We start from the raw sequence: 18,019 nt of genomic DNA, 5'->3' as shown, positions 1-18,019 counted from the left end.
TGGAGCATGTGTCCTTCTTACCAGTTGGGGCATCTTCTGGATATATGCCCAGGAGAGGTATTGCTGGATCCTCCGGTAGTACTATATCCAGTTTTCTGAGGAACCGCCAGACTGATCTCCAGAGTGGTTGTACAAGCCTGCAATCCCACCAACAATGGAGGAGTGTTCCTCTTTCTCCACATCCACGCCAGCATCTGCTGTCACCTGAATTTTTGATCTTAGCCATTCTGACTGGTGTGAGGTGGAATCTCAGGGTTGTTTTGATTTGCATTTCCCTGATGATTAAGGATGTTGAGCATTTTTTCAGGTGCTTCTCTGCCATTCGGTATTCCTCAGGTGAGAATTCTTTGTTCAGTTCTGAGCCCCATTTTTTAATGGGGTGATTTGATTTTCTGAAGTCCACCTTCTTGAGTTCTTTATATATGTTGGATATTAGTCCCCTATCTGATTTAGGATAGGTAAAGATCCTTTCCCAATCTGTTGGTGGTCTTTTTGTCCTATTGACGGTGTCTTTTGCCTTGCAGAAACTTTGGAGTTTCATTAGGTCCCATTTGTCAATTCTCGATCTTACAGAGCAAGCCATTGCTGTTCTGTTCAGGAAACTTTCCCCTGTACCCATATCTTCAAGGCTTTTCCCCACTTTCTCCTCTATAAGTTTCAGTGTCTCTGGTTTTATGTGAAGTTCCTTGATCCACTTAGATTTGACCTTAGTACAAGGAGATAAGTATGGATCGATTCGCATTCTTCTACATGATAACAACCAGTTGTGCCAGCACCAATTGTTGAAAATGCTGTCTTTCTTCCACTGGATGGTTTTAGCTCCCTTGTCGAAGATCAAGTGACCATAGGTGTGTGGGTTCATTTCTGGGTCTTCAATTCTATTCCATTGGTCTACTTGTCTGTCTCTATACCAGTACCATGCAGTTTTTATCACAATTGCCCTGTAGTAAAGCTTTAGGTCCGGCATGGTGATTCCACCAGAGGTTCTTTTATCCTTGAGAAGAGTTTTTGCTATCCTAGGTTTTTTGTTATTCCAGATGAATTTGCAAATTGCTCCTTCTAATTCGTTGAAGAATTGAGTTGGAATTTTGATGGGGATTGCATTGAATCTGTAGATTGCTTTTGGCAAGATAGCCATTTTTACAATGTTGATCCTGCCAATCCATGAGCATGGGAGATCTTTCCATCTTCTGAGATCTTCTTTAATTTCTTTCTTCAGAGACTTGAAGTTTTTATCATACAGATCTTTTACTTCCTTAGTTAGAGTCACGCCGAGATATTTTATATTATTTGTGACTATTGAGAACGGTGTTGTTTCCCTAATTTCTTTCTCAGCCTGTTTATTCTTTGTGTAGAGAAAGGCCATTGACTTGTTTGAGTTAATTTTATATCCAGCTACTTCACCAAAGCTGTTTATCAGGTTTAGGAGTTCTCTGGTGGAATTTTTAGGGTCACTTATATATACTATCATATCATCTGCAAAAAGTGATATTTTGACTTCCTCTTTTCCAATTTGTATCCCCTTGATCTCCTTTTGTTGTCGAATTGCTCTGGCTAATACTTCAAGTACTATGTTGAAAAGGTAGGGAGAAAGTGGGCAGCCTTGTCTAGTCCCTGATTTTAGTGGGATTGCTTCCAGCTTCTCTCCATTTACTTTGATGTTGGCTACTGGTTTGCTGTAGATTGCTTTTATTATGTTTAGGTATGGGCCTTGAATTCCTGATCTTTCCAAAACTTTTATCATGAATGGGTGTTGGATCTTGTCAAATGCTTTTTCTGCATCTAACGAGATGATCATGTGGTTTTTGTCTTTGAGTTTGTTTATATAATGGATTACATTGATGGATTTTCGTATATTAAACCATCCCTGCATCCCTGGAATAAAACCTACTTGGTCAGGATGGATGATTTCTTTAATGTGTTCTTGGATTCGGTTAGCGAGAATTTTATTAAGGATTTTTGCATCGATATTCATAAGAGAAATTGGTCTGAAGTTCTCTATCTTTGTTGGATCTTTCTGTGGTTTAGGTATCAGAGTAATAGTGGCTTCATAAAATGAGTTGGGTAGAGTACCTTCTACTTCTATCTTGTGAAATAGTTTGTGCAGAACTGGAATTAGATCTTCTTTGAAGGTCTGATAGAACTCTGCACTAAACCCATCTGGTCCTGGGCTTTTTTTGGTTGGGAGACTATTAATAACTGCTTCTATTTCTTTAGGGGATATGGGACTGTTTAGAAGGTCAACTTGATCCTGATTCAACTTTGGTACCTGGTATCTGTCCAGAAATTTGTCCATTTCATCCAGGTTTTCCAGTTTTGTTGAGTATAAGCTTTTGTAGAAGGATCTGATGGTGTTTTGGATTTCTTCAGGATCTGTTGTTATGTCTCCCTTTTCATTTCTGATTTTGTTGATTAGGATTTTGTCCCTTTGCCCTCTAGTGAGTCTAGCTAAGGGTTTATCTATCTTGTTGATTTTCTCAAAGAACCAACTCCTCGTTTGGTTAATTCTTTGAATAGTTCTTCTTGTTTCCACTTGGTTAATTTCACCCCTGAGTTTGATTATTTCCTGCCGTCTACTCCTCTTGGGTGAATTTGCTTCCTTTTTTTCTAGAGCTTTTAGATGTGTTGTCAAGCTGCTAGTATGTGCTCTCTCCCGTTTCTTCTTGGAGGTACTCAGAGCTATGAGTTTCCCTCTTAGAAATGCTTTCATTGTGTCCCAAAGGTTTGGGTACGTTGTGGCTTCATTTTCATTAAACTCTAAAAAGTCTTTAATTTCTTTCTTTATTCCTTCCTTGACCAAGGTATCATTGAGAAGAGTGTTGTTCAGTTTCCACGTGAATGTTGGCTTTCCATTCTTAATGTTGTTATTGAAGATCAGTCTTAGGCCATGGTGGTCTGATAGGATACATGGGACAATTTCAATATTTTTGTATCTGTTGAGGCTTATTTTGTGACCAATTATATGGTCAATTTTGGAGCAGGTCCCGTGAGGTGCTGAGAAGAAGGTATATCCTTTTGTTTTAGGATTAAATATTCTGTAGATATCTGTCAGGTCCATTTGTTTCATAACTTCTGTTAGTTTCACTGTGTCCCTGTTTAGTTTCTGTTTCCACGATCTGTCCATTGATGAAAGTGGTGTGTTGAGGTCTCCCACTATTATTGTGTGAGGTGCAATGTGTGCTTTGAGCTTTACTAAAGTGTCTTTAATGAATGTGGCTGCCCTTGCATTTGGAGCGTAGATATTCAGAATTGAGAGTTCCTCTTGGAGGATTTTACCTTTGATGAGTATGAAGTGTCCCTCCTTGTCTTTTTTGATAACTTTGGGTTGGAAGTCGATTTTATCCGATATTAGAATGGCTACTCCAGCCTGTTTCTTCAGACCATTTGCTTGGAAAATTGTTTTCCAGCCTTTCACTCTGAGGTAGTGTCTGTCTTTTTCCCTGAGATGGGTTTCCTGTAAGCAGCAGAATGTTGGGTCCTGTTTGTGTAGCCAGTCTGTTAGTCTATGTCTTTTTATTGGGGAATTGAGTCCATTGATATTAAGAGATATTAAGGAAAGGTAATTGTTGCTTCCTGTTATTTTTGTTGTTAAAGTTGGCATTCTGTTCTTGTGGTTGTCTTCTTTTAGGTTTGTTGATGGATTATCTTCTTGTTTTTTCTAGGGCGTGGTTCCCGTCCTTGTATTGTTTTTTTTCTGTTATTATCCTTTGAAGGGCTGGATTCGTGGAGAGATAATGGGTGAATTTAGTTTTGTCGTGGAATACTTTGGTTTCTCCATCTATGGTAATTGAGAGTTTGGCTGGGTATAGTAGCCTGGGCTGGCATTTATGTTCTCTTAGTGTCTGTATAACATCTGACCAGGCTCTTCTGGCTTTCATAGTCTCTGGTGAAAAATCTGGTGTAATTCTGATAGGCTTGCCTTTATATGTTACTTGACCTTTTTCCCTTACTGCTTTTAGTATTCTATCTTTATTTAGTGCATTTGGTGTTCTGATTATTATGTGTCGGGAGGAATTTCTTTTCTGGTCCAGTCTATTTGGAGTTCTGTAGGCTTCTTGTATGTTCATGGGCATCTCTTTCTTTAGATTTGGGAAGTTTTCTTCAATAATTTTGTTGAAGATGTTTGCTGGTCCTTTGAGTTGAAAATCTTCATTCTCATCCACTCCTATTATCCGTAGGTTTGGTCTTCTCATTGTGTCCTGGATTTCCTGGATGTTTTGAGTTAGGATCTTTTTGCATTTTCCATTTTCTTTGATTGTTGTGCCGATGTTCTCTATGGAGTCTTCTGCACCTGAGATTCTCTCTTCCATCTCTTGTATTCTGTTGCTGATGCTGGCATCTATGGTTCCAGATTTCTTTCCTAGGGTTTCTATCTCCAGCGTCGCCTCACTTTGGGTTTTCTTTATTGTGTCTACTTCCCTTTTTAGGTCTAGTATGGTTTTGTTCATTTCCATCACCTGTTTGGATGTGTTTTCCTGTTTTTCTATAAGGACTTCTACCTGTTTGGCTGTGTTTTCCTGTTTTTCTTTAAGGACTTGTAACTCTTTAGCAGTGTTTTCCTGTTTTTCTTTAAGGACTTGTAACTCTTTAGCAGTGTTCTCCTGTATTTCTTTAAGTGAGTTGTTGAATTCCTTCTTTATGTCCTCTACCATCATCATGAGATATGCTTTTAAATCCAGGTCTACCTTTTCAGGTGTGTTAGGGTGTCCTGGATTGGGCGAAGTGGGCGTTCTGGGTTCTGATGATGGTGAGTGGTCCTGGCTTCTGTTAGTAGGATTCTTACGTTTACCTTTCGCCATCTGGCAATCTCTGGAGTTAGTTGTTATAGTTGTCTTTGTTAAAAGATTGTTCCTCTGTTGATTTTGTTACCCTCTATCAGCAGGCGTGGGAGACAAGCTCTCTTCTCTGAGTTTCAGTGGTCAGAGCAGTCTCTGTAGGCAAGCTCTCCTCTCTCAGGGAAGGTGTACAGTTATCTGGTGTTTGGACCTCCTCCTGGCTGAAGGTGAAGGCCCAAAACAGAATCTTTCCCAGAAGCTGTGTTGCTTTGGCCAGGAAGGTGGCCAGTTGTCTGGAGTCGAAGATGTCGCAGCCTCAGAAGCTCTGTGGCTCTTGCCGGGAAGGTGGCTGGTTGTCTGGAGCTGAGGATGGTGCCGCCCCAGAATCTCTGCGACTCTCTCGCCCGTCCCAGAAACGGCTGGCACTCTGTATTCCACACGGTCACCCGTGCAGCCTGCCCTCCGCGGAGTCCCGGAGCCAAGAAGGCTCCCGCCGGCGCCTGTGCCACAAACCTCTCAGGCCAGGCAGACCCCCGTGCTCTCACCAGGAAGGTGGCCGGCTGTCTGGAGCTGAAGATGGCGCCGCCCAGAAGCTCTGCGACTCTCTTGCCCGTCCCAGAAACAGCTGGCACTCTGTATTCCACACGGTCACCCGTGCAGCCTGCCCTCCGCGGAGTCCCGGAGCCAAGAAGGCTCCCGCCGGCGCCTGTGCCACAAACCTCTCAGGCCAGGCAGACCCCGTGCTCTCACCAGGAAGGTGGCCGGCTGTCTCAAGATGGGTGATCTTAAAAGAAATACCCAATAGTGGAGATATGGAACCTGAGGAGTCCACCTCACATCAGAGGAGTAGGGACACCAACCCACAGATATCAACCCACCTACAAAACTTTCAACCCTAGATTGCAGGGACATCTAAAAGAAATGCAGGGACAAAAATGAAGCAGAGACTGAAGGAAAGGCCCACCTGCCCATCTTGAGACCCATCCCATGGGGTGGGGCACGAATCCCTGAAACTATTACTGATTCTGTGTTGTGTTTACAAACTGGAGTCTAGTTCTCTGAGAAGCTCTACCAGCAGCTGACTGACACAGATGCAGATACTCACAGCCAAGCATTGATCAAGGGTCATAGATCCCAATGGAAGAGTTAGGGGAAGGGTTGAAGGAACTGAAGGGGATGGCAACCCCATAGGAAGACAAATAGTATCAACTAATCTGGACCTCTGGGATCTCCCAGAGGCTAAGCCAGCAACAAAAGAGCTTATACTGGTTGGTCTGAGGCCCCCAGCACATATATAGCAAATTGCTGCCTTTTCTGGCCTGGGTGGGAGAGGATGCACCTAAACCTGTAGATTTGATACTCTGGGGTAGGAGGGATACTGGCGGAACACCCCCTCCAAGGCAAAAAAGGAGAGGAGAATGAGGGAAAGAACTCTATGAGGGAGAACTTAGAGGGTGGCAACTTTTGGGATGTAAATAAGTAAAATATTAATTTTTAAAGATAGCTTAAAACACTATTCTCTATGGTTACAGTTAAAATTATTTCCATTACATTAATTTTATTGTTTTTATTATTCTGTTTCCAGAGGGTGATTTGAAACATGTGTTAAAACTTACATATAGATAGATAGATGATAGATAGATAGATAGATAGATAGATAGATAGATAGATACATACATACATACATACATACATACATACATACATACATGTGCCATTGACATTTGGAGAGAATTGTAACATGGAAATGATTGTCCTTAAGCTGCTCAGGAAAATTTTTATTATAATGATGAATTTTTTCCTAGAGAAGTGCATCAGCATGTGTGTACTTTTTGACATTAAGCTGTAAAAAAAAAAAAAAATTGTTTTAAAAAAACGAAAGTCTTACAAAAATTACCTCTTGAAGAAAGTAAATAGACTATGCCAAGACTAGCAATGGCCAATTCAACTGTAAATGGACCAAGAAGAGAAGAGAAGAGAATGGGAAGGGAAAGAGAAAGGGAAAGGGAGAAGGGGAGGGGGAGGGGGAGGGAAAGAAAAAGGGGGAGAGAAAGAGAAAGGGGGAGGGGGAGGGGAAGGGGAAGGGGAAGGGAAAAGGGAAAGGGAAAGGGAAGTGTGAAGCTCAAGTTCAGACAAGTTCTAACTCTCCAGGCAAAGCTTCCCATGCCAGGTCACAAAACAGCCTCAGTGCCATTGCCAGGGCCTCCAGCTTTTTAAGAGAAAACTCAGGTTCATCACTGTCTGCAAAACACCCCAGTGCTTAACTTTTAGCAGATAATTTTAAAATGTTTTCAATACTGTGCCAAAGAATAAAAACCAAGCAAACAAAATAGAATTAGAACTGTGGGCTAATTACAGAAAATGATCATAATCACTCTATAATATTTTAAAGGATATTTATACTAATTTGGTAACTCTCAGAAGACAAAGCTGATATTTTCTCATAGAAAATTCAAGGGCTAAAATGTTATGTCATTTCCATTTTAAGTACAGATACTCCAGGTACGTATGTGGATGAGGATAAAACTTCCCTCTGAAAGCAATTTTGCTTCTGCTTAAATATATGGAAATATACATTGTTAAATCCATGCTTTGCATAGAAGACCATGTTGATATAAAAATTACTGTACTAGCTACAAAGCAATGCCTTTAACCTTTAAAAGGTCTAAGTACAGCTATTGTGGCAAATGTATTCTTGAACAGACTCTCTGCTGGTTGATCAACCATGATTGCACTGGCTGCAAATATATCCTCTCAGATGATTCTATGAATTGAACCATGAAATGGAGTAATCCAGAAATGTCCACTGAAGTGATGAAGAACACCTGCATAAAATAATCATTGTGTTTTTATCAACAGCTAACTCTAAAGGTTTTGGTCAGCTTGGTTTGAGGCAAATTACCAACTATTCTTAACATGACAACATTTCTCAGAAGATTTTTCCATTCCCTTTTCAACTCTGGGGGAATGCTTGATGGTGTAGCTCAAAATGTCTGAGGTTCCCATAAAGTCTGGAAAAAGAGTCTCAAACCTTCTGAACTGAAAGTTCATTGATTTACATAGATGCCAAATAAGCAAACAACTTAATTTTTTTTAATTAAACCAGTGTATGTCTCTCTGGCCCCAAAATGTATTGGAACATCAGAAAAGTCTAAAATCACAAACCTCTACAACCTAGCTATGTTTGCCTTTCATGTTGCACTGTATACTTATCAAGTTGCAAAGCATCCAGATGTATTTTACTGACCTTTTGAGAGATTCTGAAAATTTTTTATTTTGGCTATGAGTAATCGTGTGTGTGTGTGTGTGTGTCTGTGTGTGTGTGTGTGTGTGTGTGTGTGTGTGTGTGTGTGTCTGTGTCTGTGTCTGTGTGTGTGTGTGTGTGTGTGTGTGTATGTGTCTGTGAATCTGTGTGTCTGTGTGTCTGTGTGTCTGTATGTGTGTGTCTCTGTGTGTCTATGTTTTCTGTTCTTTCTCTCTGCCTTTCTTGGCAGCTCTATGTGTTTGTGCTTGTGTCTGTGTGTCTGCCTGTTTGTGAATCTCTGTGTGCGTGTGTGTGTGTGTTTGTATTTGTGTGTGTATATATGTATGTGTGATCTGTCTATGTGTGTGTGTGTGTCTGTGTATCTCTGAGTGTTTGTCTGCTATTTGTGTCATCTGTGTGTGTGTGTGTGTGTGTGTGTGTGTGTTTGTGTGTGTGTGTGTGTGTGTAGTGTGAGCCTGTTCATGTGTCTATCTGTGTCTGTTTGTCTGTGTCTGGCATCTGAGTATATTTGGCTGTCTGTCTATCTATATGTCTGTCTATGTCTTTGTGTCTTTGGAAGTTTGTCTATCCGCATTTACTGGGGTTTGAGCATACTAAGCAAATACAATAATACTAAGGTATCATCTCAGTCTCTGGATTTAATATTGTCTATGTATTTTACTTAAATTGATGAAAGTCAGTTCTGTTCCAGTAAATCTAAACCCTAATTCATACATGGACCAGAACATAATTGAAGAGATATTTTGTGATGGAAATATTTCTTTCTAACTATAGGCTCTTGACTCAATAGAGACCATTGCCCACCAAGAATAAAAATAACCAAGGACTGTGAACTTCTGGTCACTGTGTTTTTTCAAAAATTAAGCTGAATTATCATATGACTCAGCATTACCATTACTGGACATGTATCCAAAGAAATAACAGAGATGCTTCATTCAAAGATCCTTAGCAGCACCCTTCACATTGGTCCCCAAATGGTAACAATCTAAATATCTGCCACTTGATGAATAGAGATGTGGTAAATCTCCTCTTTTATAATAGCATAGATGGAACTAGACATCACTGGGTTTACTATATATGAATAGATAAAAAAATGAGAAAATGAATACTGGATATCAGATACTGAGGAGGACAAGTGAGAAAGACGTGCTGGTATGCCATTGTACATTAGAGTGACTGTCCATTACAATAATGCACCATGCATTCCCAGAAGCTAGTAAAAAGGGTTTTGAAAGTTTTTACCATAAAGAAATGCTGAAGAGATACATTTGGTCAAGTTGACTTAAGCAAACAATGCATTCACATGTCCAAATACCATGTTACACCATGATTATGAATATATGTGTATATATGTGTATGTGTATATATATATATATATATATGCATGTATATGTATATATGTGTGTGCGCATAGAATATATATATGTATATACATACACATATATACACATATATATACATATATATATTCTATGTAATAGGAAAATATTTTACTTCAATAAACAAATAATGCAATGTTGATGAAGTAGATTTTTAAAAAGCCAACTACCAAATCTGTGGAAATGAGTATCTGGACTAAGACAAACCTTCTCCTGGTAGCCATTATTTATCTGACTAAAAGTACCATTAGTCAGAGGGTCCAGATCTATTCCCATGAAAGACCTGAAAACTCTTGTAGCATTTCTGAGTGAGAACAGTGGTGAGCAACAATGACAATATTTAATTTCTTACTCAGCAAGATAGGTACTCCAAATACATTTAAATCGGTTTTCAAAAATAATGAGAAATGCACTATTTATATTTTTCTTGAATTTCTGAGATTACTGAGAAAGGTTTGTGCTCATAGCAATGATCTTATTGTCAATCATAGTAAGTCTACCAGTGTTGATATATAACACGTTTTTACATTTGCAGCATTTTGACACCTATGGTACACACTAGCAGTAGAATGCTGTACTACTGGCATTACTACAAAACATAAAGCATTTCTTATTTCAGGACAACCATGAAGCAGGGTAATAAAAGAAAAATGAGAATTCAAGTTAAGAGAAGCAAGAAGCAGCTATTCATCAAAAAGTTAAGGTAAAAATAATGAACTAAGAGATTTTTATCTAAAAGAAATAAGGAAAAAGCAAGTGTATTTCCAAATAGCAGAATTTCTACAACATCTAAATATCCAAAGTTAGAGAGAAACTTGTTATCTTAGATGCAAAACTGACAGTCTTCTACTATGAATACTATTCTTTCAGCAGAATCTGCAGTCTTGAAACCCTTGTCAGTACCAATAGACTGAGCTCAATGTATTCAGGTATTCTGATATAAGTGGGGAGATGAGGCTCCTCACATGCAGACCTAGAGCCTCACATGAGCCTAAAGCTGGATAGGAGGTGAAAGACGTTTGTCAAAAACAAATACAGTTTCCCAATGCTCAGAGAATATGCTCAGTCTAAAAAGCATAGATTTAGCTCACAACTCAATGTCCTGACATTAGCATATATGTGTTTTAATATGACATTTTCAAATTTAATGCAAATATATCCATTTAATGAAACAATTTTATTCATCTAATGAGTATTCACCAGTATCTTACTATTTTCCAGCATTGATCTTGGTTACAGATGCATGTGTGTGTCACACACACACACACACACACACACACACACACACACAAATGGTACACGGTGAGGGAGGGAGACCTTCAGGTATGCACACACATAAACCCATAGTGATAACTCACTCTATGGACAAAGGCAAAAAGGTTTGATGGGAACATGTCTGAAGAGTTATGTATTAGATAACATGCAAAAATGACAGAGAAATTGCTTTTTGGCCCTTAGATAGAGGAGTATAATAAAGACAGAAATGGTAATCTGAGACCTACATAGGAAAACATGGGAGTATCAAGTGAACACACCCTGAAGCTGGGTGTGTCTGCTATGACTGAAACACAAGAGAACAGTCAGCATGACCTGAACTTAAAAATACAAGGGAAATGACATAGAAGAAGAGTTGGGTATATACCAGGGGACAAACAATGTAGACTATAGAGTGCACCTGACCTTTTCAATAAATGGATTGAAAGCCTTTGGAGAATCATGGAATGAGGGATTGTCCAGTGTGACTTTTCTATTAAAGCATCCATCAGGCTGCTGTGAAGATAATGGATTGCAGGGGATAGAAGTGAAGCAGGCAGGTCAGTGACAGTCTACCTCAGTAATTAAAGAAAGAGAAGGCAGTTGCTTGGAATGGGGTTGAGGAAGCAGTCACACTGCTTGTGGACATATTTCAAGGACAGAACAAATAAATTGACGATGGAGTGAATGTGAGTATGGGAATGAAAGCAGCCAGTGATGATTCCAAAGCTCTGAAGGAGGCATTGCTACCTCAACCAGACTGACCTCTGCCTGATTCAGGGCAAACTGCAGTAGAATCTGTGGAAGAGTTTTGTAACTCATTTTGAATGCTAGTTTGATATGTTAATTATAGATTTAAGGAAACAAACAGATAATCATATAGTTGAGTCTAGAATTCATTGATCTAAAGCATTAGAATTTGTAGCATATGAAGTGTCATTTGAAATCATAAGAGTGTATAAGAACTGTGTACTGATTGTTGATTGGTTTGTAACAGAGGATTCAGAGAGTTAAGTCTATGGCATTCCATTAGCTAGAATGAGAAATCATAGGAAAAACTAAATATAAATCAAAATCAAGAAGAGAGTTATCAATGAAGCACTCTCCAAAGTGTGAGAAGAATGAAAAGACACTAGTTCAAAAAAGCAGCAGGTACCATTTTATAGGACATGGGGAATGACTGTGCCAGTGCCTGCTGGTAGGCTGAGCACTCACTGGTCCCCAGTGAGTACCAATATACAACCACTGGACTTGGCAACTGAGCAGCAGTCAGGTACTACAAAGACCTCTAGTTTGGAGGAATAGGAAAATTGAAGCCTTATGTGAAATGAGAGATGTATAATGCAATATTGTTGTTTAGACATGTTGTTTAGAGTTTAACTAAGGAAACTGTAAAGAAAGAGAATTCAGTTGCCTGGAAGGTGGACTAGGACAACAACATGAGACATGCCAAAGTGAACCGGAAAAACATCACAAGTCCTCAATTCTATTCAAAGAACTACTGAGAAATGCTGAGTTTAGAAGAAATCATCTCCAGGAAATAGCACACCAATTGGTTATCCAATATCAACTAGTCAGTCCTGAAAACATATGTACAAGTACTTTTATACAAACTGAACAGGTAATATTAGAAATGTGTGTGTGTGTATACATGTAACAATTAATTTTAAAGATGGCTAGAAATTTGACAGAAAGCAAGAGGGATATATGGGAGGGTTTGGAAAGATCAAAGGGAAGGGAGAAACCATGTGATAATATTATAATTCCAACAATAAAATAAAGAAAGCCAATGTGAACATAAAAATCCTGGGAGTGTATTTAACATTTGTCAGAACAGAGCAGAGGAGGGGAATGCAAAAGAGCTGGCACAAGAATTCTTTAATCAAAGGCATAATCTGTGAGAAAGCCATACACTGAAGAAAAATACACAATAAACTGGGGACTGTGAGATATTATTGAGAAAAAGTAAAGCACTCTGAAATGGAGAAAATAGCATGGATTTTATGATTCAATATTCAAAAGACATCACTTGTACACTAACATATGTATTGTTGAGGCAAGCCTCCTTCCCTAAACCTAATTTAAAAATTCAAACTAAGGGTAGGCAGAATGCTAGTGAGTTCCTGTATGTGAATGTGTAAATGTTTGTGTATGTTCCTATGGCTTGAGGGAAAATAGACAACAGTTTTAAAAGAAACTTATTCAGAAACTCATTTAAAGACTCAAACTTAACAAACAAATGAAACTAAACATCAACAGCACATATAATGAAGTTGTATTAACTAGTATCCTGTATGACTGAGCACAAGGATAGAGAAGCTAGCTGATAAAATGGAGTAGGGGTGTGCAATAAGAATCTCACGGGCAGAGTTTGTTCAGATTTTATTTAAAAGGTGGTGCAATGAAATAAGGTTCTAGTTATATTTCCATTAAACAAAACTCGTAGTAGCCATATTTTCTATCCATGATCTCTTAGGTTTCAGCATCAACAACTTGCTTCTAGATATGTCACAGATCTACATCTGAATGCTGTATTTCCAGTGGAACAAAAATATCATGACATCAAAAAAGGGTAGGTTACTATACATATGTAAAGACCACACTATGAGTAAAATCAGTCTGCATTAAGAACTCCTGTTCATCAAAAGATACAATCAAGAGAGTGCCAAGAAATACAGACTAAGATATAAAAGACAGAGTTGGAAAGATTCCCAGTGCTTACATGTCAGCAGAACAAACAATGAGCAAACAACATGGTCACCGTGTTGCCAGAAGTGCAACTGAACAAGTGCAAGCTTGATCAAAATGACAAGATCATTTTCCAAGAAAAATAGAATCAAACCCAACATGACAAAAGGAAATAAGATCACAAGCAAAAGGAGCTGTGCAAAAGGTAGCACAATAGCTGACTTGAGGTTTCAGAGCCATAGTAACAAAAATAGCCTGGCGCTGGCACAAAAATAGAAACAGGCCATTGAGTGCAACAAAAGACCCAGAAATAAATCTGCACTACTGCAGCCATCTGATTTGAGACAAGGTACCAAAAATATACCATGAAGAAATGATAGTTTCTTCTCCAAATGGTGCTGGCAGAACTAAATATCCACACATAGGATCTTGAGATGACTCCCTGGATCTCAGCATAAATATCCATTTATGATGAGCCATAGATCTTCATGTAAGACCCAGTAATCTGAAACCACTGGAGAAAACAAAAGGAGAAACAATCAGGTACACGGGCCTAGGCAATGATATTTTGAATAAGACTAACAGCCCAGGAATGATTATTGAGCATTAACAAATGCTGTGGCATTAGAAAAAACAAAAACAACAACCAAAAGGACATTTCACAGCAAAGAGAACAATCACTAGAGTGAAGAGACAGCCTACTAAATAGAAGATATCTGCCACATAACCATGCCACATGAAATTAATAGCCACAAAATATAAAGAATTCAAAAATATTAAACACCAAGTAACATACGATCCAGTTAACATAAGGGCTAATGAACCATACAAACTTTATTTTTTCAGGAGATGATTTTCAAATTGCAAAGCCTAGTGTCATAGAGAAATGCAAATCAAATCTACTTTGAGATTCCATCTCACCCCACTCAAAATGGCAATCATCAAGAAAACAGAACACAGATGCTTCTGAGGATTCAGGAGAAAGTAAGGGCTTAAATACTGCTGGCGGGGACATAAAATCAGTGCAGGCACTAAGGAAATCAGGATGGAGTTTCCTAAATATAGAACTGCCCCGTCATCCAGTTCTACTGCTCCTAATTCTGCACCTGAAGGAATCAAACCAACTTGCAAGGGACACCTGCAGACCTACATTAACCGCAGTGCCTAAAAGCAGCTGAGCAGTGGTGTCAGCAGAGGTATCCATCAAGAGTTGGATGACTAATGAAAATGTTTGCATTATGTTAATTAATGAGAAAAAGCCAGCCACAAACACAGGAGTAGCACATCTTCTCTCATATGTGAAATCTAGAAATTAATATAAATAAAGACAGAAATAAGTAGAAAGGTGATTTACTCAGGAAGATAATGGATACCCAAAGGGTGGAGACAAGAAAAGATTGCCTGCTGGCAAGGTGTAATATGGACTTTAACGTGATCCCCAGAAGTCACAGGATGAAAGGCAAAAACTATCTTATGAAGGTTATCTTCTGACCTTCTTTCAAATTGTATCACGCACGCATGCCCACACACATAAATACAAGCTGGGATAAATTTTTAAAATAAAAAGTAATAGAAATGAATATGTTAAAGAATATGTTAGATGTGCATGCGCACCTGTGTGTGTATACATATAAAAAAAGCATACAAATTAATTCATACAATCAAAGGATTTATGCTTTTAATATATAAAATAACTTTAAAATTAGGAGAGACATAGCTCAATTTAAAATAAGAAAGATGAAAAATGGGCACTCACGAAGCAGAAAATAAAAAGCATTTAACCAAAGGCAAATTGAATTTATGAAATGGCATTTAATTAAGACAAATTAATATACTATGTTATCACTACGTTTGGGCTATAATATCCCAAAGGAAAGGAACAGAACCTGCTGAATATGTTCCTAGTGGAGTGTGGGTCAATGTACACTCCACAGAGAACTGCTAAGCACTGTCCATTAAACCTAACGCATGCTTTCCCTGTGAGCAGCAGTTCTACAGCAGATGCTATTAAAGAGCTAATAAATGACATGAAACAATTATCTATGTCGATCTTCTGAAGCCTAGAAGGCTTGGCTCTGTGTGGCACAACTCCTCACACTTCCTCCATAACCCCAGCCTCCCACACCTCTCATTAGGTTTCCCGATCCACCTTGCATGAATCCTGGCTTAGTGATCCACCTTCTAATCTTACTTCTCCCTAACCTGGGTTCCTCCTCCATGAATAGTATTTGTGTTGGTTACATTCATATTCCTATAACCAAACTATATGACAGCAAAAACAAAGGAGAAATCATCTCCTTGGGCTCATGGCTTTAGTAATTTCAATTCATCATGGCAAGGAAGGTGAAGTGGGTCCATCCAGGTGGCAGGAGCGTGAAGTAGAAAACTGTTCACACTAAGGCAGACCAGAATACAATGAGCTGGAAACAAGGACCAGGCTACAATGTTCAAAGGTGACAATGAAAGACCTACTTCCACACCCAAGTCATACCCCCTAAAGGCTCCAGAGCCTCTCAGAATAGCACTACAAGCTAGGAATCTAGTATCTGAAAATGAACCCGTGAAAATATTTCAGATTCTAACCAAATGTATTTCTGCTTTATCAGCGATTCTACTCTTCACTTAAGCCACAGAATGATACCTTGACCCTGCCTGACACATGCTATCACCTGCTGTAGTTTCTCCTATTGTCAGGATCAATGTCATAATGTCCTGCAAAGAGAAAGACAACTTGACCCAGACCCAAAAGTCCCCACAGTCTACTCTTCAATTAAGTCAGTCTTCTAGTTGCTGCCAAACCTCTGTGTCCTCATGTATGATCGTCCCAAGGCTACTGACAACAGTGCTTCCCCTGCTCATGGCCTACTGCTACTTCTGTTCTACTAAGACCCAGCTCCTGTTTTTGTCCCTCCCACGAGTTTTAGTTGTGATTCCTCCATGAGTCTTAAATCACCTCTCAAGCATTCTAAGTCATCTTATCTCACAATGTCCTACAGAACATGAAAGTGACTCTAGGTTTTGTGCTTGTTTCTTATTTTGGGTCATTTTAAAGATTAGACAAAGCTTAATTTAGTTTCAGTCTCAAAATTACTTCCATATATTTTTTTAACCCTTTAGTTATAAGACTCCTCATTAATAACATCAGGACAGTAGCGCACAGTTTCTTAGACTCTTCATTCATTGCCCCCATTTCTAGAAAGTATTGCTATCTGACAGCAGAATTATGTGAAATGGAAGAAAAAGATACCTCCAGATGTTTTCTACACCAGGACAGACCCTAAAGCAGACAGGCTTTTAATTAAACCACTTCTTTCTATAGCCATCATTATATCAATACCACCAATACAAAAATATAACCTACCAAAATAAGAAGTATAAAGAAATAAACATGAATATTCTGAGCTTCTGGGCTAATATCCACTTACCAATGAGTGCATACTATGTGTGTTCTTTTGTGATTGGGTTACCACACTCAGGATGATATTTTCTAGTTCCATACATTTGCCTACGTATTTCATGAATTTGTTGTTTTTAATAGCCGAATAGTACTCCATTGTGTAAATGTACCACATTTTCTGTACCCATTCCTCTGTTGAGGGATATCTGGGTTCTTTCCAGCCCTGGTGTAGGGCAATGCCAGGGCAAGGAAATGGGAGTGGGTGGGTTGGTGAGCAGGAGGAGGGGGTGGGGTTAAGGAGTTTTCAGAGGGGAAACCAGGAAAGGGGATAACATTAGAAATGTAAATAAAGAAAATATCGAATAAAAAATAAATTTAAAAGATATATAATAAAAAGGAAATGGTCACACATCAAACATTGTGGTACATCCCTCTAAGAGGACAGAGTTTGTCACAGGTTATGCTGTTTATAAAATCACCACACATTAGGGAATGGGTGATAAGTTAAGAATACATGGAAATTTCATATTCCCTCTCATCCTGTTTTTCAGTACTGAGGAATAAAAGAGGGGTAGATGATAGCAAAAGAGTCTAAATCCTGCTATGAATTATTCCTATCCCCAGTGACAGCTAATGCTTCTGAGCTCCAAATTTGCAGCCATAGGCTCATAGTGGTTAGACCCCATGATTATCTCAGGTAATATGGTATAACACATTCCCCTTGCTTTTAGCGGCTTCCCTTTGATTTCACTTGGGTAGAATTAATTAATTATGCATTAGAGTTGCCGTACTAAGAGAAAGATTTTACCCTAAATTTTCAGAGACATAAAAAGGTTAAGTCACCTTATCAAGGTTACACAGCAAGCTATTAAAAAGGCCAGACATAAGCTCCTTGAATATTCACCAGTGAAATATTTAATATTAAAAGTAAGTTTTCCAAGAGTCTTGTCAAATATAAGGAATACCACGTTTTTGTGCAGAGAATGATGAATGAAAATGATCTGGGGGAAAACAGTGAAGTGACTGTTGGTTCTGGCTAAAAGAAAATTCTTACAAATGCTCCTTCCAAATCCACATTCAGCAGAAATTCTGAAAACCTTTCACAATTCCTGAGGTTATGACATCCCACAGTATTATAAAATACTCTACAGTCAAAAGAGCCCTTAGCTGTGCTTGGAGTCAAAAGATCTGGTTTTGAGTCCTGACTTCAATTATCACCTGGGTGACCTTGGGCAACCACTTACACTCAGAGCCACTTCGT

The sequence above is a fragment of the Mus musculus genome, chromosome 10 (genome assembly GCF_000001635.26).
Source record: "Mus musculus strain C57BL/6J chromosome 10, GRCm38.p6 C57BL/6J".
NCBI lineage: Eukaryota > Metazoa > Chordata > Mammalia > Rodentia > Muridae > Mus > Mus musculus.
The sequence above is the reverse complement of the archived record's forward strand: the minus strand, read 5'-3'. Positions refer to the sequence as shown.